At 44.3% G+C, this 25,470-nt stretch overlaps 1 long non-coding RNA gene across 1 annotated transcript in view; it reads left to right on the forward strand.

Annotated features, from left to right (window-relative positions):
• The first annotated feature begins 267 nt into the window (after positions 1–267).
• The window catches only part of LOC142013484 (uncharacterized), a 68,848-nt gene continuing 43,645 nt past the window's right edge, over positions 268–25,470 (forward strand). The window contains exons 1-2 of the long non-coding RNA XR_012645656.1: positions 268–387; positions 1,859–1,944. This is a non-coding gene — a long non-coding RNA (uncharacterized LOC142013484). The remainder of the gene's footprint in view (positions 388–1,858; positions 1,945–25,470) is intronic.

Raw genomic sequence — 25,470 nt, forward strand, 5'->3', positions numbered from 1 at the left:
GCAGAGGGCACAGGCAGGGGGCCGCTGAGGTCCAAGCGCTGGAGGCGCAGGGCACGAGCGTGTCCCCGGGGCGCTGGCTCGGTCTGCAACGCGTTACACACGCGCAGCCCGGCAAGGTAGCGGGCAGCGCGGGGCTCACCGGAGCGGCCCACACCCCGCAAGCACTCGGGGCCATTCCCCGCAGTAAAGTTACGCGCAGGAGGGGGCTGCAGTGGCCTTTAAGGACTCGGCCCAAGTCTGGGCTTTCCCCCCCGTCCGCCAGCTGTAAAGCAGTTGCTGCTTTGTCCTGTCCTTCGCTCTTTTCCCTCTAGTTTTAAAGGGACATACACTTGCAAGCCCCTCTTTGTACCTACAGTTTCAGATAACAGAGCGGCTCCTTTCCTGCCAGTAAGTGCAGCTTTGCAGTCACGTTCTTCTGGTTTTTTAAATTGTTGTATCTTCCCCCTTACTGTGAAAAAGGGCACAAAAATGACTGTGCATAAGGGGACAAGTGACTATACGAAGTGCTGTGAAATGAATAAAAGAATCTGGAAACAACAAACACCATAGTACGTTCTAATTTCTCTTTTACTTAGAAGCAGAGCAACTTTTAAAAGTTCAATTTTTATGTGAAAACTTCCCTTTTGACTGACCAGAGTGGTTGTTTCCTTTACTTCCTTTGAGAGACTGTTCCACCATCAAACAGATTTGATAACTAATACGTTTTATCTGGGCCTAATCTTGTATTGTTTGCTCAGGCACCATTAATTCAAGAAAGAGTACTTAAATGATTGCTCCCCACTTGTATGCTACAGTTTTCTTTTGACTGTTTTCCCTTGAAATATTGACTGAACATGAAGATATTTTTCCTTACAGAGAAAAATAGAGGGATAGAAGTATTATACTGCCCTTTGTTCTGGGAAATGGATCTTTTGTTCAGGATTTAAACAGAGAAGGAAGACAGAACTTTGATTTTTATTATTTTTCTTTAAATATGATGGGAGGATTAAAAGGGGTGCTTTTGCAAAGCTTTTATTTGAATTTGAAATAGCCAAAAACATAGATGAAGAGTACTGTTACTTCTGCAAATATTTATTGCATAAATATTCCTAGAATAAAATATTACATATATACACATAGAATATGAGAAAGGACAGTGAAATTTATTTTCAGCACAAAAACAAATACTCATGGGTGTTTTTTTCTTATATTTGCTCAGCACTTCACTTCCCATCTGATGCATTTTTTTATTTAGTAACTACCATTAGGGTTATTATTTTCTTTTATGTTGCCAAGAAGTCACTTCTTGTTCCCTGTTGGCAGCTCTATTGCAATAGCATCTGGAGTACCAGAAAGAAGGCAGGCTCCCATTGCTGAATACATCATGTTGCAGTGGACTGGGGCCTGATATGCTGTGTTGATTTGCTTGTTTTAGGTTTGACTACTCAAAAAAGTAATTGAATTGAAAACATTACCACATTATGTCAATAAAAGACACCGTTGTGTTCTTCAGCTGAAATACAGGTAAAACACATTGGCCTTTAGATAAATGGGATTTGTACTGCACTGTATCCTGAGTGACAGAGGTTTTATGAATACAAGCATAATATTCAACTCAAACATGTACAAGCTGTAAGGGTCTCTCTATTTTGTTTCTCTTTTTTTAAACAAACAAACAAAAAAAGAAAAGCTTCTCTGACCAGAGCTTTAGCTGTATAACCCCTTTGCAGGGACATCTTACCTCACATAGATATTTTGAAAAACTACATAACTGGAAGTAGGATCTTTAGAACTCCACCTACTTAGTTAAGCAACACCTCCCTCCTTGTTTGAATCTAAACTGGCTATGTTTAATCAAAATCCTTTTTTTTTTTTTCAGGCATTTTCTCACCTCATATCTTAAGAAGTGTTTCCAGGATTTTCTACATAACAAAGGGTAGCATTCTTTTAGTCCATCATGTTCTGGTTTGTCCTCTGCTTTTTCCTCTTTTTTTGGGGGGGGGTGTGGGGGGGATCAGGGAGGACTTAAATTAATGAACAAGTTTATATTTGTCACCGTGATGATTCTATATGCTACTGGATTTCTATACGTTCCCCAGTCATTTTTCAGTTAGCACATTTCATTTGTGCCAGCTCAAAATTTAAAAGTCAATTACAGCTTGTTTGTTTGCCTAATAATGGTCTGCAATATTACTCACATAAACCAACCTGCAGAACAGAAACACAGGAGCAGACTATGCCTGTTAATGATTCCTCCTTATTGGGGCACTGAAAAGTTGCCAAGCACCTGTGGCCAAGAAGCACTGTGTTTCAGTGAAGCAGAATGCTAGCTGGAGCTCTTTGATACCCATTGTATCATGTACCATGATTTACAGGATGCAGCATGCGCTCTCCTATGCAGCTGCCCAGCTCCACTGATCAGCAAATGGGGGTCAAAACACCACTGCCACAGAACAATTGGAGTTACTTATACCCTGGGAATGGTGCTTGTGCTCCAGGGAGTATAGTTGCCCTTGCACAGAAGTTAAGGGATAATGACAACAAATTTTGCAGTGTCAGCAATCTTGCACATCTTAATCTCAAGGCAATAGATAAATGCCAAAATCCTTTAAGAACTATTAGGACAGATTTATGCAGCAAAGTTATTTTGAAATAACAGCTACTTCAGAATAACTATCCTAGAGTCTACACAACACAACCACTATTTTGAGATAATTTTGAAATAGCAGTTGGCTTATTTTTAAATTGGTAAACCTCATTCTCCAAGAAAGGGCCTATTTTGAAATAACTATTTCAAAATAAATGTTAAGATTGGAAATAGAGCCTATTTTGAAATAAGCCATGGTGCATCCAATGGCTCTATTGAGAAATAGTTATTTCAAAATACAGCATCCACACACAGACACTAAGTGCTATTTTTGTGTGTAGCAGTGTTATTTCAAAATAAGCTACTCTGGAATCAGAATCTTCACCATGTTGAACCTCTCTAGTCTGGTACCCTCAGGACCCATGCTGAAAGAGAGAATTTGCCAGATCACAGGAGGTCAATATTGTCTACCAGCATTACCAACACTTCCACTGCTTACTGGGCTCTTAGAAGACATTTGGGGTAAATAACAGCACAGAACACTGCAAGCCAGGACTGGTGGCTGTCAACAAGCTTTATGGGACCATGGGAAACTTGGGTACACCCAATGTAAGTGGTCATTCAGCTAACTAAAATCATGCTTGGTTAATGATGTTGCCAGATGAGAGAGAGCTGGACTAGAGAGGTTCAACCTATATATTAGGAAAGCAATCTGAGTTAATTGTGAACAGTTCAATTGAGGGTTCTGCTCACTGTGCAGGGCCGGTAAAAACGAAAGCAATCTGTTAGGAGAATGACACTTATGCCTGTCTACTGTAGAATTCTTGTACTATCCTCCAAAGATGCTAGTGCTGGCATTTATTCCTGTGTTCTGATGGGAATCAATTAAAGCTGAGTGAACTTTGACTAGATCAAAGTAACAGGAAGTAAGTGCTTACTGGAAAACCATTCATTCAGTAAAGTCAATCAGCTGTCCAGTTTACGTTCCATGACACCCCACTAAAGTTAAAGACAATGAAGTCAATAAACTTACAGGAAACTTAAGGCAGGCCAGAAATAAGCCCATCAGGTAATTAACTGTATTAGGTATGTAACAGTAGCTACTCCATGACAACTTCCGAGGCTATGTCTACACTAGAAGGTTTTGTTGACAAAACTGGTGTTTTGTCAACGAAACCTGAGGAGCATCCAGATTCCCAATGTGTTCTGTAGACAGTAAGTTGACAGAACACAGCACTTTTATCAACAGTCTTATCCTGCTCCCCACAAGGCATAAAGCCTCTGTTGACAGAGAGCTGTCAACAGAAAGCTGGTCTGGATGTTTCAGGGGGCCCTCTATTGACAGACAGCACTTCCAGGACACTGGGCAGCCCTGTCTGCTGTGCTTCCAGTTGGCCGTTTTGTTGAGAGAGCAGCCGAGCAGGCCGGACACTCCCTGTCGACTGAGTGGATCACTCTTGCGATCCGCTCGGCAGTTTGGTCCGCTATGTGTTGACAGAAGTTTTGTCGGACGGTATCTTCCAACAAAAAAGGTTCCTAGTCCTTGCTTTATTACCTTGCACTAAGCCTATTTAACTACAGTTTCTATAGCACAAGTTTGCATGATGTAAGACATACTTCATAGAATCATAGAACACTAGAACTGGAAGGGGCCTCAAGAGGTCTGAGTCCAGTTCCTTGCCCTCTCAGCAGGACCAAGCACCATGTAGACCATCCCCAGTAGGTGTCTATCTAAACTGCTCTCAAATATCTCCAGCAATGGCAATTCCACAACCTCCCTAGGTAATTTATTCCACTGTTTAACCACCCTGATGGTTAGGAAATTTTTCCTAATGTCTAATCTAACCCCCCCTTGCTGCAGTTTAAGCCTATTGCTCCTTATCCTATCCTCAAAGGCCAAGGAGAACGATTTTTCTCCCTCCTCCTTGTAACCCTCTTGAAGTTCACACCACTTCAAGATCTCTAATTTGAAGTTTGGTCCCATTCAAGTCACATGCATGCTGACTTCACTGCAAGCAGTTTATAGAGCCTTATATGGCTATTTAATGGCCTGTGTGTAACAGATAATGGTTTTAGCATATTTTATAGTGGACAGATTAGTTCATTTCACACACATACAAAAAGCATCTTTGATTTGGCACTAATATTTGTCTACACTAGTGTCCATCTCCAATTAATTGATTGCTCATGAATTCAAGTTAACTAACATATTTGTATATGGACACACTGCTACCTGGACATTCCACTACAAAGAAGAGGATTACTAGATGTATTTTTAAAGATCCAATACATGTTGAGGGGAAGAGGAGTGTGAAGAGGAGAACTGGTGGGAAAGGGACATGGCTCCTTGGTTTTTGTTCATGTTGGATATAAATTCTCTTCTTGAGGTAAGACCACCGCCCCCTCTACGTTGAAGTAAAATATAGAAACAATTTTGAAAAAAATATTCTTTAATCTTGTAACATTGTCATTACTTATTTCATATTTATGTACAGTAATACAAATATCTAGTATACTGTCTTTAAATTCAACCAAATTTATAAGACATCAAGACCTCTTATGCACAGATACTTAAAGTTTATAGATCAAATTCTGCTTACTCCTAGGTAATTCGGGGCACACTATAGCAGAACTGATGTGAGCAAAGAATCAAGCCAACAGCTACTATGTTAATATAAATATATTGCTCTCCCCTCAAAAAAAGTCTGTCATCCCCTCCCATGTGAAAAGCTTAAAATAATGATAGTACAGGTTGAACCTCTCTCATCTGGCACCCTCCGGACCTAATGGATACCAAACAAGAGAATTTGCCACACAACCGAAGGTCAATATTGTTTTGTACATTACCAACACTTCCAGCACTTACTGAGTTCTTTGAAGATATTTAGGGGTAAATTACAGCTAAATAACAGCACAGAACACTGAGAGTCAGCACTGGTGGCTGTAAACACATTTTATGGGACCATGGGAAACTTGTCTACACCCACAATCAGTTGTTGTCAGTGTTGCCAGATGAGAGTTCCAGATTAGAGAACTTCAACCTGTACAACAGTTGGTGTAAGCATTACAAATAGAAATATACACTGAAGGTAAATAATGTTCCTCTATATTTCCAGCATAAAAATAATGCTTCCAAATCAGAAGACAAAACAAGGTAAAATTCCTAAAAGTAGGAATTTTGTCAAAGTTGGTGTTTGGGATTAATTCAGTTTTTGGATTATTATGCTGGTAAATATAGAATATTAGTTTGCTTTAATGGAGCATATGTTTTGGCAAGAGTATTGCACAGATTTGCATTTGGGGGAGGGGAGGAATACTGTCTCCCCTGGGGACATACTCTGTTGTTATTTGTGGTTATACATTGCCTGGAGGGTAGAATATGCCTTAAGATAGAGCAGAGTCAAAAATCTCATAAAAGATATGTTAATTATTTATAACTGAAAAAAAGGGTATTTGAAATTGCAGCAAATTAAGAGGGCATTTGTTTATACACAAACATGATGGTTTAAAACCGGAGGCCTGGCTCTTGGTAAAACAGTGTAGCCAAATAAGTGACAAAGCACATTAACCATATCATAAACTATTCAGATGCGGAATACTTACAAGGAGAGTCTGGTTGGTCAGATTAAGGCTGTTTTAAGAACTGCTTTGTAGTCTCCCAAGGTGACCATAGATCTTACAAACCCCAGCTGCAGACCACTAAGTTTAAAGACACCTTTTCAGAAATCCTGCAAGAGAGGCAGTCCACGTGTAACATAAGTTAGGAGACGCATCAGAACAGCATCTGTCCCAAGATTTAAAAAGACAAGGTGGATTTTTAACAAAGTTTGGTTTTGAAAAAAAAAAAAAAAAAGTACGGTGCCTGGATGAGAGAGGCTGCATTTGAAAGAAACACAAGGGGAGCTGACCTATTTTGCAGCTTATGGTTTCATGGCAGTTAACATGGCATCCTGTAGTGAAGTGACATTGTATTCCTTTGTTTCCATTTCCTGTCATTTCATCCCTCAGGAGTGGGGATACATTCAGTTGAGAAGTGTCCATACTAAACTAGGGTGACCGTCCATCCTGTTTTTACTGGGACGGTGCGTTATTAAGCTGTCTCACAGGCGTCCTGACTTCTTTAAGAAAATGAGAAAATTGTCCCGTATTTTGCAGGGCTCCTGTTCCCTGACACCCGGTAGCTCCGAGCAGCAGCCTCTGCTGCCAGGGAGCTCTGCTACAGAACAGCTGTCCCGTTCCCTGGCACTTTGTGCCTCGATGTGGCAACCCTCACTATCAGGGAGCTCCTCCACCGAGGAGCTACCCTGTTTCCTGGCACGCTACAGCTCAGGACTGCAGCTCTGTGAGGCAGCTGCCCCATTCCCTGACATGCCACAGTAGCAGCTCCCGCTGCCAGTGAGCTCCACCACAGGGCTGCCTCATTTCCTGGCACCCCATGCCTATGGGAGGCAGCTCCTGCCATGGGTAAGCTCCTCCATAGAGTGGCTGCTTTGTTTCTTGCCCTGCCCTCCACCAGGAGGTTGCAAAGTCCCTACTCTCAGCACCCTCCATCACACCAGGAGGTTGTGGAACCCCCGTCTTCCACTCCCCCTCATTGGGAGGCTGCAGAGCCCCCATCTCTGTTGACTCACCATGGGGCAGCAGGCCTCATTGCTGAGGAGCCCTGACACAGGACAGCAGCCCCCATTGCTGGAGGCTGGTGTCACATATTTACCATAGGGCAGTGTGGTCACTCTATACTAAACCAACATGTATTTGCAAGGGAGTTTCTGCAGCAAATTATTGGTTGTTAGAATAAGCTCTCCCAAGATGAATGAGTGCGATTAAGTTCTAGCAGTCCATAGTATACAGGTGCTGTTCACAGGGATATAATCACACAAAAGCAATTAATCAGATAACTTGTTTAATGAAAAGGCAACATATGACAAATAAAAGTTTCTGCTGTTCAATTAGGACTATGATTGATCTTCGATTATATAGTGCATAAATATGGCACCTCAGCCTTCTTTCAGTTGTATATGCTCTCTCTCCTTCCTCAACACCTGCTCCATGCCCCTCCCCCCGCCAGCAATTGAGGGGGAACTGCTTTGTTTGGATTTCCCTGGTACAGTCCTTGTGTCATAATTTTCCTAAAAAACATGTGGGCAATTGACTATTCACTCACTTGTATGCCTCCTGCCACAGAATACTGAAAACCTAGCACATGTTTTAGATAAGCAGTTTCCATTCCTTGGAGCATCAGAAATATGACTTCCATTTCCAAGCAAAGAGCATCTAAAGGATTCCTGGGTGGTAGAACAGACAATGTATACACTCAGAATTAAAGGAGTGGTATCTCAGCTTCAGCAAGGGTTTCGATACTGTTTCACATGACCTTCTCAGGAACTAGAGAAACATCCTAGGCAAATCTATTATAAGGTGGGTTTGCACCTACTTGAAAAAGTGTATTCAGAATAGGTATCAATGGTTAAAAGCCAAGCTGGAAGGGCATAGCAAGTTGGGTCCCCCAGGGATCTGAGCTGGGTCTGGTTGTATTCAAGATCAGGGCAGGGAGTTGTGGTGCATGTGGGTATGGGGTCTCACAGCAGGGGGCTGTTGTAATATTCGGGGGGTTTCTGGGACACAGATGAGAGAACCTACCCACTGGGCTAATTGCTTAATACCAGGCCATTTACAGCCCAGACCAGTTTCCCACTCAGTGACGCAAATCAAGCTAGCCACAAATGTTTTTCTGCTGGCCCCTCTGGCTAGCCAGAAGTTACACAAGCAAATCCCAGAGTTTCTCTAGCAGTCTCAGTGCCCAAATCAGTTCCCCTCCTAACGGAGGTGAGAGGTTATGAAAATCTATTTTACCAAATCCACACAGATTCTTCCAGCCCCCAAAGAGACCAGCCACATTCCCAGGTCAATATATACTTAGCTCTTACCCAAAACAGCACACTGTGCCAATATTTTGAATCTAAAATCTAAAAGTTTATTTAAAAAAAAAGAAAAAGGAAGTTTTTTAAAGTGGTCAAATTGCATAAGTCAATCACATCTCATTATACAGGCAACAGCCAATGGTAAAAGCTGTTATCTTGAAAGTCTCTGAAAATACATCGCCTGAGGAACGGCTCCTCAGTCCATACAGGCTTCGTTCATAGCATAGGTGTTCTTGCAAACTGCTCCCAAGATGGAGGATGAGAGCAGAGGTCTGAGGACTGAAAGACAAGATGGCCACTGCTGGGTCATCTTTATAGACTTGTCATGTGGAAGGCAGCTCTTTCTTCCTGAGCATATACTCAATGGAGAACCACCCAATCAGGTTGCTTGTTGGGGCATTTTCCATTGGCAGATTCCTAGATGACATATCTCAGTTAAATTCCTGAGATGTGGATTGAAGTCTGAGTCTTTGTTTAGCACATCTTCCTGGCTGGGAGGAGGCCATGACTTCCATTGTGATCCTTAGCCCGAAAATATTTCTAATGCAGATATAGAGCCAATATCTATAACTTCACATACAATAATGACAGATATAAAAGTATATAAACAGATTCAGTGAATCACTGGCTTTCATTAGACACTTCACCTGGCCCACTTGGCACAAGATCTGATGCAAACTTAATAGTGTTTACAGAAATGGCTTCATGTTTACTGTAGAAATCTGGTAACATCATGGCTGCATGTGGAAGTGTTCAGGAGTTAGGGATGGGGGTGTGAGAAGGGGCTCAGGGCAGGGGGTTGGGATGTGAAGGGATATAGGAATCAGGGTTGGGGGTATCAGGAGGGGGCACAGGGCTGAGGTGTGAAGGGGTGCAGAAGTCAGGCTTGGAGATGTGAGGAGAGACTCATGGCAGTCACGGCTCAGGGCAGGAGACTCAAGTATGTGCACGTAGGGAGCAGAGCAGTGGAGCAAGTGCACTATTTAGGAAGGACAAGAGGGCTGAAGACCCATCCCCCCAATTCGAACCAGGATACTGCTTGCTATTTCCTTTGGACACTCTCAGGAAGTGAGAGGAAAGCACAAAGTGTGGGTCACTCACTCCTCAGCCCCCATCCCAACCAGGAGGGAAAGGACTACGCCTTGGCCATCACTTGATAACAAGAAGTACGTCTTCATGTCACCCTCTGATTTGTGAGTTCATTGATTTCTGATTAGCCCAATTCTGGAGCCACAGGACTTATCACAGAAGGGGCAGGTGCTGGTAGCTGTTTGGAGGGATGCAGGGCAGTTTTTGATGACCTTTTCTTCTCTGTCTCTCCTCATTTGCACTGTGGCAGAAACTCTCAAAGTTTGCCACCCTTCATGGATTGCCATTTTCCACTGGGGACTGTCTTGGGCAAGGTTCTCCCAAGAGTTGACACTGATGCTGCACTTTTTCATGTGTGCCTTCAGTATGTCTTTATATCCCTTCCACTGGCCCCCAATGCTCCTCTGTCCTTCCTCCAACTCGGAAAACAGAATCTGTTTTGAGGGGCACTGATCAGACATCTGAACCATGTGGCGAACCACGAAGTTGTCGATGAATGATAATGGCTTCAGTGCTGGTCATGTTTGACTCTTCCAGGACTCTAGCGTTCATGAACCTATCCTCCCAAGAGGTATTTAGGATTCTCCTGAGGCAGCATTGATGATTTTGTTCAAGTGCCTTCAAATGATGCTTGTATGTTGTCCTGGTTTCACATGTGTACAGTAGTGTTGGAACAACCACTGCACGGTATACAAGGAGCTTTGTCATGGGACAGATGTCCTGCTTCTTAAAAACCATTTTTCTCAAGTGGGCAAAATTAGAGGACTGCATGCACCTGACAGGAAGGGAAACAGCAAACTGTGTCCCAGTAAGAATCTTTGAGGTCGGGGGAGGTTCAGGCCACTCCCCTTTGCCCTCCCTAAAAGTCATGCTGCAGGAGTGGGCCAAGAACTCTTGGTCTGGTCAGGGAGCACATACCCATCTGGCTCCTCTAATCTGCCTGGCTTCCTAATGCTTAGTGCAGCAGCCTGCCAGAGAGCCCTGCTGGAAGCATGCCCTCCTCCTCCTGTGACCAAGTGCTCCAGCTGGCTGGCTCCCTCTTGCTGGAGCAGCACACTGGGGAACACCACCTTACTTTCATCTCTGGCTTTATGGCCTCTTTAGTGCTAAGTGCCAGCAGTCTTGTTCAATTTTGGTTTAGATGGAGCCCATGCATCCTTTATAGTCTGCCCCTTCCCCAAAAGTTTCCCCTGTTCCTAATAAATCTACTCCTCCTCCATATACTATCATCTCATTCACACATTGCAATTTGACAGTTCTGCTTGTCTAACCTGGCACACGGAATGACAAGCATTTCAAAGAATGCCACCATGGACTTCAGGACCTAACAGCCTAACTTTGGCCTTCAGGACCTTTCTAGTATTCTTCCTGATGTCATTGGTACCTATGTATACCATGACCACTGCCTCCTCCCCAGCACTATATGGAAGTCTATTGAGACATCTCAAGAGATTCACAGCCTTCTCACAAGACTGACAGGTCACCATGCAGTTCTCTTGGTCATCACAAACCCAGCTATGTTTCTAATGATCAAATGCCCCCAGAACTGCCTCATCTACCTCTTCTTCCTGGTTAGGTGATCTGTAGTAAACCACTACCATAACATTACCCTCACATCACCCTTGTTTTCTCCCTTTTTATTCTTATTCAGAGACTTTCAGCAACTCGGTCTCCTACCTCCATCTTAACTTCAGTATAAGTAGAAACATTTTTAATAAATAAGAAATCTCCTCCCTTTTTCCTGCGTGTCCAGCCTGAGAAAGCTGTACCCTTCTACACCAATAGACCAGTCATGCATATCCTCCCATCAAGTCTGTGATACCATTGCCATCATTGTATTCATTAGCTACCATTTTGAGTTATTGCTTATTTCCCATACATCTTGGGCAAATATACAGACATGTAACATACTGTTCCCTTTTGTCTCTCCCTTATCCCTGCTGGGGTCCCCCGACTCATGCATCTGATGAAGTGGGTCTTTGCCCACAAAAGCTTATGCTCCAAAATATCTGTTAGTCTATAAGGTGCAACAAGACTTATTGTTCTCGAAGCTACAGACTAACACAGCTACCTCTCTGATACTTATCCCTGCTGTAATGGCACATGCTCCCCACAGATTCTGACCATTCTCCTTGGTCTCTGTGTTTTGGACTTAAATCTGGGGTTTCATCCCCTGAACCTAGTTTAAAGCCTTCCCCACTCAGTTACTCAGTTTGTACCCAGAGATGCTCTTCTCTTTTCCTTGATAGACAGATCTTATCTCTGTTTACAATCCTTCCTGCAACAGCATGCAATGGTCAAGGAATTTGAGTTCCTCCTAGTGACTCCATACTTGCAGCATTCACCCCCAGAAGGCATATGTCAGCTTAGGTCCCCGTACCAACAGGATTGAAGAGTACACCACCTTTACCCTCAACTCCTTTACCCTCATTTGCAGATCTCTGTAGTTACTGTCAATCTGCTGTTAGAGGGCTTTCTCTTTATCCACTCACCAGTCCTTGTCACACAAACAGAAAGCAGATGAGAAGCCCATAGAGCAAGAAGGGGTTAGTTGCAAGCAAGCACATCCATAGCTGTACATGCCATTGCAACACATCACCTCGATATTGGTGCATATAACAAAATTCATTCTACACATGGATGATCTGTGGCGGGTGTGGGGCCCAGGGCTTTGGAGTGTGGAAGGACACACTGGCTTGGAGGGAAGAGGGTTCTGGCTGGGCGTGCAGTGTGGGGCTGGGGATGAGGTGTTTGGGGGTGAGATATTGGATCGCTGTCTCCCTCCTCCCCAGGTCTGCTACAGATAAATCTGAAAAATAACTTCATGTATCAGTTTTGCCTACTCACTAACATCTAGGTATCAGCAGTCAGCTAAAGAAGCAAGTACTAAATATGGGAATACTACTTACACATAGCTTACAAGAAGAGTGTCTTCCATAAAAATTCAGCATTAGTCACAGGGGGTAAGTGATTTTTCACTCCTGATGGGAGATTTGAAAATCAAATTTTCTGAGAGAACATAAAAGTCCTGTAATCCTGAGTACTGAAGGAACTCATTAAGAGCAGAGGGCACTTGCAAACGCTAGAAATTAAAGAATTTGAACATCTGTTAAAGCTCAGTAAGTGTTTCTCCAATGAGAAAAATAATAAATCTGATAGACTTCAGCATAGAAGCTCAAACAGAACAAACACAGAAATGTAGATACTTCAAATTAATTTGGCAGATGGCTCAATAAACTAGGATCTGGGACAGATCTCAGAGTCAGTTTCTCTTCAAAATCATGAATACATCAGCTGAACACCCCAGAAACATTAAGCAATTTAAGAATTACATTTACCAGGATTGTCAGATAAGAAGCAGCATGCACTACAGGTAAACGCTCATCAATGGAATTCACTACATCTCTTATGGAATCATAAAATGGGAAAGGCAGCCAATCCAGATGAGCTTCTCTATTTAAGCAGGCATCCAGCATGGCTCAAACATAGTGGAGTGTTCATCCTACCTCTTCTTATAGTCAGAAATATTATTATATTAACATTTAACATTAACATTTCCCTAATTCCCTGTAGAGAAAGTCTTATAGCACAAGGAAGCTATTGACATTTACCATTTTAAAATTACAATATGATAAAATATTGGTAACATTTCCAGCTGAAGAGTGGGAATGGAATACACAAAATAAATTATCAGGACTGGATTTAACAGCTTACCTGATGCCAGGCACAGAAATAGTAGTCACAATCTCTGTCTGTGAAGAGTAGAGGCTGACTGAAGGGATGCAAAAATATTCTACATTTGACTCATCTAATAAACATATATCAAAGTCAGCCCTGGCATGAGTAACTGGAATACCCATTGCAGTCAATGGAAGTTGACTCTTTCACCAGTATTAAACCTGACCATAAATCTAGAAACTGATAACTCCACAATATCTGGCACCAGTATGTGGCTTCCTCAGATCAAACCAGATGACATCTCTTTCAACAGCATCAAAGGAGAGGAACTAATAGTAATAATGCTTTATATTTACAAAGGACCTCTCATCAAGCAGAGACAAACCCTAGAGTGATTAAGAATAATTGAACTAATACATTGATCAAAACATCAAACCCTGTGTTTATCAGTGCTGTTATTTAAATGATAGAACAAAGAAGATAATGACTCATGTTTCCAATGGGCAAAGGTAAAGCCAGACAAATTCAAAACAGAAATGAACAGTGTGAGTGATTAACCCTGGGGACAACCTGTCTAAGGAAGTTGTGGATTCTCCATCTTTTGGCCTGCATCTACACTATCAAGTTCTTATTAAAAAAAAAAAGGGGGTTAGTGGGGAGACTTCTCCAAAAGAACCTGCAGAGTGTCTACACACAAATTGTGCTCTTTCCATCTGAAATTGAAAGAACACAGCTCTTTTTCTGGCATCCCTCTTCCTCTCCCAGATGAGGAACAGTGCCTTTTTCTGAAAGGATCATTAGGAAAAAAAAGTGTATAGACACCCTGGGGCCCCTTTTTTCAAAAGAGCACCTCATGATTTTTCAATCCCCAGCATATTCTTTCCCCAGCCCATTCTTTTGAAAGAGCAGGAGCTGTGTGGATGCTCACTATCAAAAGACCAGATCGGTTTTTTGATCTGCTTTTTTGTGTGTGTGTACACACTCTTTCAAAAGTGTTTGTTTTTTTTTTGGAAGAGACTGCTGTAGCATATATGTAGTTCAGGTGTTTTCAACACTGGATTTCTTTCTGGAAAGTATATTTCAGCCAGACAAGTTATTGGTCTCAATACAGGGGCAACTGGGTGAAATGGAATGGATCCTGATGTATAGAAGATAAAATTAGATGATGTAATGATCCCTTCAAATCTTACTCTCCAAATATAGGAACACATACTAGGACCCCCACTGAAGCTACCTCTTTCATCTTCTCTGTATGTCACTAAGACCCTGTCTGTGAAGTGATGGATCATAGGATTTCCCTTGGGGCTGTGACCCAGTGCGCTGGCCATGCCACTGAGTGTGCCAACCTGCTGTCTATGGCATCCCCTCACCCTGTCCTGCTGAGCCAGAAGCTCTAGTCTCCCTCAGCCCAGGCACTGTGTTGGGGTAACAGCCCCACAGCAGAACAACACAGATTCTCATCTCTGGGACAGCTCAGCTAAAGGTAAATTGACAGCACCCAAGCACACAGCCCCAAAACTTCCTACACAACTACAGTTAAGGAGCGTATGTCCAGACTAATTCGTGCTTCATTCCAAGACAAGCATAAATAATCCATTTTAAAGGTAGCTCTGTTCAGTTTAACAGGCTTCTCTAATATGTTATGTTGACTTTTTTGTGCTACTCATTTGAGCTAAATTTTATGAAGACACTAAACAAAAAATCAATCAATATAGCTACTTCAGATGCCCCAGAACTTATTTCATTTTAAAAGGGATGTTAAGACTATTCCAAGAGCTCCACATTCATGTATAAGTACTATAGGTACATCAGCATATATTTCTTCATTAAATTAGAACGAGCTCTAAATTTCTTAGTCTTGTTTCTCCATTCCTAATGCAGTTGGCAAGGCTACCGTCATGCCTCCCCTCTTGGTAGGGGATTAAGAATATTGGTTTACAGTCTGGAAAGCCTCAACTAAAATTAAAGAGAACATTTTTAATTTCTAAATATCTGGTTTCATGTTCTTATGAAATCTAATAATGACACATTTTAAAAAGGTAGCACATTAACAATTCCTTTTCTTCAGTTCTATTCCTGTGTAAACAATAGTGAAAGCTGACTGCTTGGAGTCAGCAAATTAGGCTTTTTTAAAAACAAAACAGACCCTCCCCCTATAATCTCCTCCTGGGAATATCTGGGCCAAATTCAACTCTGCTGATGTCAGAATATATATGGACAACTGAGAGTTAAAAAATCTCATTCCTTAAGCACAGTCCAAATACAACTGTGTTTTTCAAGCATCAATGAAGTGGTTGGAGGAACTACTTCTCTCTTCTAGTCAAAATTGAGAGTCTTGGGCATGTTCACAATGAAGAAATAATGTACCAGCTGGGTCTCACTAGGGTCTCACTTCAGCAAGATACTCAAGGATTGAGTGAAACCTTTAACTTCAGTGGGCCTAATCATGTGCTTTAATAAAGGCATATGCTTAAGCACCTTACTGAAACAGAACCTAACCCTACACACAGTCTCTCCACAGGTCACAGACCACATTTTACAGACCCACCAAACATGCCCCTACCACGTCATTAACTAATCCATAATGCAACCCCACCCTCCCATATGCTCCTTTCCATGGATTACCATGGAGATGATCTCTGCAATTCATTGAGATTTTTAGTGTCCCTTGGGAAGCCCCTGTGCTACCTGATTGTCCAGCACTGCAGAACCACCAAGTTCTGGTGCACTCAGTGCTTTTAGAACCCCTCTTCTGCTACGTTTTCTCTGTAAGAGCACCTTTTACTATTACCTTTTTCTGAGGGTAAAAAATAGCTTGATGTCGTCCTCCATACTCTCTGATGTGGATGCATACATCTGAATGATGGAGATGTTGTACAGTTTCACTTCTTAGGACTAAATCAGGAACTGCTTCTCCTTTTCAGGGTTCTAGAACCAGCTGCTTCAAGAAGCAGACATTTAAGGTGTCAAGAAAATTTTATCTCTGCATCCCTTCCTGGGGGGCAGAGGTACCCAGGTTTGGTTTGTTTAATATGTTTTATTTCAGTTGATTCTATTCTTTCTTTCACATCTGGTTCCACTCCCCCACAGCATGACCTGTTCTCTCCTTACAGTATAATCTGTACACACGATTATCATGGCCCATTTGATTATCCTCATTCCACCAAGCTTTGGTAATGCCCTGCAAACACTTCCTCTAAACCCCATTCCAAAACTCTTGTTAGCCCACCTTTTGTGTATTATCTTTTGACTGGAGCACCTGACCATTCTTTTGGGATAATCTAATGATCCTTAAAAAACAACAAGAAGTCCTGTGGCACCTTATAAACTAACAGATATTTTGGAGCATAAGCTTTTGTGGTTAAAGATCTGATGTGGGTCTTTGCCCATGAAAACTTATGGTCCAAAATATCTGTTAGTCAATAAGGTGTCACAGGACTTCTTGTTGTTTTTGAAGACACAGACTATCTGCTCCCCCTCTGACATTAATGAACCTTTGTTCACTTTAATGACAAGCCTTTTGTTATGTTAATCACCCTACCTCTGTTTATAACATTTCTGCAGCAAAGGCTGTGCTGCTTTCACATACATCACAGTCACACTTAGGCTGTTGAATAGGAACAGAGAGGTAGCCGTGTTAGTCTGTATTCTATCAAAAAAAAGCAGTCATGTAGCACTTTAAAGACTAACGAAATAATTTATTAGGAGATGAGCTTTTGTGGGACAGACCCACTTCTTCAGATCTATAACCTTACCAGAACAGACTAAATATATAAAGCACAGAGGTTCAAAAATCATTATCAAGGTTGACAAATCAGAAGAATTGTTATCAAGGTTGGCAAATCAGATGGAAGAGCAGAAACAGTGGGGTGTGGCGTGGGGACGTTAAATGTTAGGTCAAACACCAAAGTATGCAAAAGAATCCTTATAATGGGCCAGGTAATTATTGTCCCTGTTCAAACCACATATTAATATGTTGAATTTGAATATGAATGTTGGTTCTGAACATTCTTTCTGTAGATGGTTGCTAAAGTCTCTTTTCTCCAGAACACAGACTCTCAGGTCTTCAACAGAATGGCCCACTCCATTAAACTGCTGGCTGACAGGTTTGCGTATTTGGAGATTTTTTAAGTTTGCTCTATGTCCATTCATTCTTTGGCAAAGAGCGTTTGCAGTTTGCCCAATATACATATTGTGTGGGCATTACTGGCAAATGATGGCATATATGACGTTAGTTGAGGAACAGGAGAATGTGCCCCTGATTCTGTGATAAACGTGATTAGGTGCAGTGATGGTATCTCCAGAATAGATATATGAACAAAGTTGGCAACAGGGCCTGTTGCATGGAAAAGTTCTAGGATTAGTATTATTGTGGTATAGCCTGTGGTTGCTAGTGAGAAGAATCATCATAAGGTTAGGAGGTTGTCTGTAGGAGAGAAAAAGCCTGTCACTTAGGGCCTTCTGGAGTGTGGTATCATGATTTAGGACGGTTTGTAGGTATTTAATGATGCATTTCAGTGGTTTGAGTTGGAGGCTGTAGGTAATAATGAGTAGTGTTCTGTTGGGCTTTTTTGGGCCTATTTTGGAGCACTTGGAAATCATAAAACATCAGAAAACTTCCTGACAACACCATCCTTGCCACCATGGATGTAGAAGCTCTCTACACTAATATTCCACATGCAGATGGATCACAATTTTTTGACGTCTGTACTTTATATATTGAGTCTGTTCTCGTAAGGCTAGATCTGAAGAGGTGGGTCTGTCCCACGAAAGCTCATCACCTAATAAATTATTTTGTTAGTCTTTAAATTGCTATGTGACACTTAAGCTGTGTTGTAGTTAACACTGCTGGAGCTGAGCCCCTGACCTTGAATATTCATGGTGCTCGAGCACCTCAAGCCCATATAACTCACCATCTCTGCCCCAGCCATGCATCTTTTTAGGCAGCTACTGCTGGCAAAATCCCAGCATGCTGGGAGAGACTCTGGCCTGGCTATTCTTCTCTGGCTCCAAGTCTGGCTCCACTATTCCTCTCCAAGCCCAGCAGTACTACTGGGTAGCTGTACTGGGGAGCATGGAGATTTGTACGCTGGAGGAAGGGTGCCCATTTTTCCAATGACCCCATTTGGCCAGGGCCTCCCAGCCCCATGCATAATCTATTGGCTGCAGCTGGCCCAATTCACCTGACTTGAGCTTGCAGGATTCAGACTGCACATCTTTTATCCCCGCTTAGATACACCCTTTAGCTGCAAGATCACTGCATTTGCCTTGGCTAGCCTATGTGAAATTAACAATTACCCTACAGAATTAAGCAGATATGTTTATTCTTTTTCCCCCCTAAAATACAGGCAGTATTGCAATGGTATGTTTAATGTCAAACTTTCTCAAGTAATTAATTTGTATGTTAATGCATTTAATTTAGAACAAAATATTATTTACTTTTTAAGTAGTAAGTGTTTTGCCCTAGTAACTTTTTCTGTATACTAAGGTTACTAAGTTGGTTATATTATGTAAAATATTATAAATATTATTGTACCAGTAGGTGTCGCTACAGTCATGGAACTCAATTACTAGATGGTGGAAAGAGTGTTCCATAGTTAGTATTGTAGGTAGGAAATTTATTCAGACAATGAGTATGATCATGATCTGACACTGTTTAATTTTAGTGGAACTTGTTTTAGGTCAGACAACTGGTTGGGGCTTCAGATATTTATCAAATAATCCAACATATTCTGTGTGGTAATTTCCAAACTTTGGCTATATATTAGCTTCCCCTGCTCTGATATACTCAGTTTTACTAGAATCCTTAATTCTTCAAACACACAAAAAATATAAACAACCTAACTATAAATATGGTCTGGCTGAAAGACCATGGACTGACCATAATTTTCAAGCAATTTCAATCTGTAAATTTGATTATGCATAACATGCAAATTATATTTGACTTATTTATTACAAAAAATTAGAAATTGCAGTTATTGTGAAAAACATTATCTTGCCCAAGATACCAAGAAGTGATGTTGAATGTGACTGACCTTTTCACCTATCGGCTCATAAGAGCCGTGTCTACACGTGCACGCTACTTCGAAGTAGCGGCACTAACTTCGAAATAGCGCCCGTCACGGCTACACGTGTCGGGCGCTATTTCGATGTTAACATTGATGTTAGGCGGCGAGACGTCGAAGCCGCTAACCCCATGAAGGGATGGGAATAGCACCCTACTTCGACGTTCAACGTCGAAGTAGGGACCGTGTAGTCGTTGCGCGTCCCGCAACATCGAAATTGTGGGGTCCTCCATGGCGGCCATCAGCTGGGGGGTTGAGAGACGCTGTTTCTCCAGCCCGTGCGGGGCTCTATGGTCACCATGTGCAGCAGCCCTTAGCCCAGGGCTTCTGGCTGCTGCTGCTGCAGTGTGGGATTCATGCTGCATGCACAGGGTCTGCAACTCATTGTCGGCTCTGTGTATCTTGTGTTGTTTAGTGCAACTGTGTCTGGGAGGGGCCCTTTAAGGGAGCGGCTGGCTGTTGAGTCCGCCCTGTGACCCTGTCTGCAGCTGTGCCTGGCACCCTTATTTCGATGTGTGCTACTTTGGCGTGTAGACGTTCCCTCGCAGCGCCTATTTCGATGTGGTGCCGCGCAACGTCAAAGTTGAACATCGACGTTGCCAGCCCTGGAGGACGTGTAGACGTTACTCATCGAAATAGCCTACTTCGATGTTGCTACATCAAAATAAGCTATTTCGATGTTGGCTTCACGTGTAGACGTAGCCAAGAGGTGCTTAAACTTGGATTCTGTTCAGTCTTTAAACTACTTTGTCCTGACTTCCAAGGGAGAGGGTCTGAGAGAAAGAATGACTAATGCCTTCACGATTTCGCCCCCAATGAGAGTGATGGGGTGGGAGACCCTTCTGTTTTTCCAGTTCAGGTAGCTAAAGTCTTGTCAAAACTCAAGGTTAAGTGGTGACTTTTAAGCCAAGTCTGGATAAGGAGTAATGCAGATCCACACCATTGACATGGTGCCTTAAAGGCTACAGTTTGGACACAAAGGGAATGCAATCTGCTCCAGACATTGGAGTGAACCACATACCCTCCAACCCACTCACTCTCTGTGGCCATCACCTCATCTCTTTCCATTCCCTTTGCATCATCCTGCTGCTGTAGGGGTGCGGGAGGAACCAGTCTCTATACTTCCCAAAGCACGAGCAGCTCAGGGATTGCTATTGTGAGTGGCTTGCTTCCACATAATTTTTCAAATAGGGGGAGAGCTATTCTTTCCCCTGCACAGCTAACTGGGGCCAGCAGTCCTAGAGAGAACAATGACTTAGCCCAGCATGGTGAACCACTGACCCACAGTTTGGATCCTGACTGCAGCTTGCTCAGAGCTCCTCTTGCCAGCATCCGGCCTGTGGGGAGTTGGGAGGTAGGGAGCCTTGAGCCTCACAGGCAAGATGAGGCTGGATCTGGCCCACATGATCTGCCAGGTGAGGCGGCGGGGGGAGGATACAGCTCTGCACACCACTGCTGCCACTCCTCCTCTCCCTCCCCCAGCTAGGGGAACAGCAGTGTAGCTCTGCCTGCAGAGAGGCTTCCTCCCTCCATTCTGATTGGCTGGAATTCAGAGCCACCGGTGGGCAAAGAGGGACAGAGCCTGGCAGCAGTGTGTGAAAAAACTCCCTGGAGAGGCTTTTCTCTCACCACTGCTGTTTCACTAGCTGAGGAGAGGGCAACTGCAGTGGCAGTGACATGCAGATGTAAATGCCCCCACCCTCAGTCTGCTCCTGCCCAGACCCACACAATGCTCCTGCAGCCCCCTCCCACCCAAATTGCCCACCCTCAGCCTGTTCCTGCGCCCTTCATTGCCTCCAGCCCACTCCTTGTCCCCCCGCAGCTGCCCCCAGCCCACTTACGCACCTTGCATACCACACAGATCCCTCAACCCAGCTCATGCCTGCATTCTCCCTCCCACCCAACCTACCCACTCTTAGTCTGTTCTGCACCTTCTCCTGCCCAGACCCTCAGCCTGTTCCTCCACCTTCCCACCTGCCCAACCCCTCACCCTGTTATTCCACCTGCCTCCTGTCCAGACCCCTCATCTCCAGCCCACTCCTGAACTCCCCCCACTGTTGCCCCAGTCCACTTATGCCCCTTGCTTCCCACTCAGATCCCCCCAACCCCAGCCCACTTCTGCACCCTCCCTCCCACCCACACCCCAAACACCCACTCTCATCCCACTCCTGCACCCCCTCCCACCCAGGTCCCACACTTGCTCCCCAGCAGCCACCTCCCATGCACTGAACCCTAAAATCCCCATATTTGGTTCCACCCTGGGTCCCCAGAAGAGTTAATCTGGCCTGTGGGAGGCCCTGGATCTCAGTCTCCCATTCTCCTGCCTGTGGTGCTGGAGTGTGAGAGGAATGGCATGTCTCACTCAGTGGCCACCTCAGTGAGGGTTTTTTTTTTTTCCCCCTCACTTGTATGTGGCTCCCAACTAATTTTTGCGTGACATTGTCAGTGTGGTGTTTTGATGTGAATTGTAGGCCTGGACCCAACCCCTGTGTCTCAACAATCCTTAACTTCAGTGATATTTGAATTCCACAGAAGCAATTACATAGGTCCTTCTCTTTAAAATAGGTTGAATCCCTGATCTGAACCCCCACAGGCCATACAGTGGTTGAGAGCTGTCTGTGATCCAAATTTTGCAACTTGACTCCCTAAACACAAACTAAAATATACATGCTACCTACCAATAGTGTCCACAATAGTGTAGAAACTAACAAAAAAAAAAAGAGTTTCTTTACAATGCCCTGGTTCAGCTGCTGCAAGTAGAATATTAATTTCCTAGGAACTCCAACGAGCACTTTATCTAAGTAAGTAGTGAGTAAAAGAGAGAGAGAGAGACATTGCTATATTCAGGGTATGTATATAGCTACCATCACATCTGCTATCTGAATGCCTCCCGGATATCCCTAACACCAAAAGCATTACACAGCTGGATTTTTTGCACTGATTTAGATGGTAGTGATGTCATTAGCTAATGACAGGGGAGCACAAAACTCTGAACTCACATCCTGCTAGACAAACATTCTCACTCCATGAACTGGAGTCTATCATGGCCATGAAGAATGAGAACTGCTGAGGGATGTTCTTAAAGCCAAATGAGGGGAAGAAAACCACACACATGGTTGTGTTAACTATAAAAAAATGACATGTTAGAAGAAGCTCAGCAATATACAATGTCAAGTTAAAGTTCTAGATAATTTGCACCAGCTCCCTACATTTCATAAACTCCAGGAGCTCCGAATTCAGAAGTAGCGACCTCATTAGCCCTAATTGTGTGATCTCCCCCTTTGTTCCAAGAGCACTCCCCACAAATGCCACCATTCAGATCCTTATTTGGTATCCCTGACCTCAACAAGCCTCAGCCGTGCCTCAGTCCAAGTCATTATGTTGAGGAGGAAAGTTTTAGAGATGTCAAAGAAATGCACATTAGTCACAAAAGAGGCCAGGATAATCCAATGGTATGTTTTAGCACAGAGCTGCCAAAAGAGCACATGGAACACTTCAAGTCATGATGGATATCTTTTTCCTGGCCCCCTCTACTCTGGCAACCTTCTCTTTTCTTAACTTGACTTAGTGGGAGTTCAGAACATATTATAACCTGCTCACAGATGCAAACAATCTCCTTTTGGTGGGAGTTAGCATGCAGGAATGAGCTGGGAGGTGGGATCTGGGCAGGAAGTAGGGTGCAGAAGGGGACTGAGGGTGGGGTACAAGGTCTGGGTTAGAGGAAAACTACAGGAGTGGACTGGGGGTGGAGCTTGGAAAGAGGAGCAGGAACAGGCTAAGGGTGGGAATGGGGGGTCTGGGCTTGAGGGGTTTGGGGAGCTGCAAGGAAGGGGGTAGGGGTGGGCATCTAGCTGGTGTAGCTTGGGAATAGGGGAAGACACCTTGCTCCTCATTGCTGTGCTGAGATTCAGCCATGGGGCGCGACGGGACACAGTGCCGGCATGGAGCACTTGTCGGTAGCACACACTGACTCCCGCCACTAGGCGGAGCCTGTGAACCTGCTCAAACCCCAGCTTGTGAGACCTGCAAAGGTCAGGGCTCCTGCCACCCCACAGTGGCATCAGCAACCAGCACTGGTGCTCCATCTCTGGTGCCACTCTCCTGTCTGGCTCACGCTGTTGGAGGGGTGATGGAACCTCGAGGGCCAGATTCAGGCATGCTGCAGGCCGACTCCAGTCCATGAGCCATAGGTCCTGGTCCTGATTTAGATCTTCTAGAACCTTGGACAGAGACAAGAACTGATAGTGTGGGAAGGGCAAGTCTTGAACTCATTTTCTAGATAGGGTAAGCATATTTCTCTATGTCAAATACAGGACACCTAGTAAAATTGCTTGGACTTCAGTGAGTTTAATGGAAATCTATCAGACCTATGCAGCACAAATGTTCAAAACAACTGGAGCACCCATTAAAAAGACATACTACCTTTTTGTAACTACTGTTAGCTAAAAATATTTAAAATGCATATTTACAAGTAAATGGTTGCTGCTCCTTCCTTGTCTTCCTCTTGCCATCCTCTGGTGTGTGATGCTTCTTGTAGACTATATTTTACTGGCCTATTGTAGCCCCTGTGTGTGCGCACCTCAGTTTCCCCATGCACTGCACCATGTACCTAGATAGTGGCAGGAATTTTGGATGTGACTCTCCCTAACTGAGGCTGTCCTAGCAGCCTCCCCTGTAGACAATAGCAAATAATGGCCCAAGTCATTTCTAATGTGAGCAGGGAGGAAAGAGAACAGAGAGAGAGGAGGGCAGGCCAAAGGGGGAAAGGGAGGCTGCTGGGCATGTGGGTCAGTCTGGACTAGCTTGGGGCATAGGGAGGGTCCTAGCCCTGGGTCCCCTCGCTCCGAGGTGGATTGTATTGATTATCCTTAGTTCCTGGGCTGACAAGTCTGTTTTATGTTGTACCCTTGCCCACAAATAAAAGTTTCTGTTCTCCCTGCTGGCTGAGAATCACATCTGACTGTAGATGAGGGTGCAGGGCCCTATGATGTCCCACACTCCGTGACAGTGTGAGTGGGGCTGGAGGTGGAGGGAAGGGAACCAGCTGGGTGTGAAATCAAAGATCCCAGAATGGGAGACTCCCAACTTCTTCCCAGGCTGCAGGGAGCCAGGAAAGGGCCTGCAGCCCCACAGATGAGGCTCCCAGCATCCCCAAGCCACTGGGGAGCTGGGAACAGGGCTGCAGCCCTGTGGGTGAGGCTCACAGCTGCCTCAAGCTGTGGGGAATCTGGAACTGGGCTGCAGCCCTGGGCTGCGTCTACACGTGCACGCTACTTCGAAGTAGCGGCAGTAACTTCGAAATAGCGCCCGTCACGTCTACACGTGTTGGGCGCTATTTCGAAGTTGAAATCGATGTTAGGCGGCGAGACGTCGAAGTCGCTAACCCCATGAGCGGATGGGAATAGCGCCCTACTTCGACGTTCAACATCGAAGTAGGGACGTGTAGACGATCCGCGTCCCGCAACATCGAAATAGCGGGGTCCTCCATGGCGGCCATCAGCTGGGGGGTTGAGAGATACTCTCTCTCCAGCCCTTGCGGGGCTCTGTGGTCACCGTGGGCAGCAGCCCTTAGCCCAGGGCTTCTGGCTGCTGCTGCTGCAGCTGGGGGTCCGTGCTGCATATACAGGGTCTGCAACTAGTTGTTGGCTCTGTGTATCTTGCACTGTTTAATGAAAGTGTGTCTGGGAGGGGCCCTTTAAGGGAGCGACTTGCTGTTGAGTCCGCCCCGTGACCCTGTCTGCAGCTGTGCCTGGCTCCCTTATTTCGATGTGTGCTACTTTGGCGTGTAGACGTTCCCTCGCTGTGCCTATTTCGATGTTGGGCTGAGCAATGTCGAAGTTGAACATCGACGTTGCCAGCCCTGGAGGACGTGTAGACGTTATTCGTCGAAATAGCCTATTTCGATGTCTCAACATCGAAATAAGCTATTTCGAAGTTGGGTGCACGTGTAGACGTAGCCCTGCTGTGGCAGGGGGTGGGGAAGTTCTCCCTGGCTGGAGGGGCAGCTGCCTAAGGCACCAGATCCCCTTAACATCTTAAAAAGGACGGGGGGGGGCACACACTACCCTCAGCCCCAACATTCTCTGCCTTACGTACGGCATGGCCCTGGTTGGCTCCCTATTCTGCTGCTGCCTGCACATCTGGGCAGTCA

The sequence above is a fragment of the Carettochelys insculpta genome, chromosome 5, assembly GCF_033958435.1.
Source record: "Carettochelys insculpta isolate YL-2023 chromosome 5, ASM3395843v1, whole genome shotgun sequence".
NCBI lineage: Eukaryota > Metazoa > Chordata > Testudines > Carettochelyidae > Carettochelys > Carettochelys insculpta.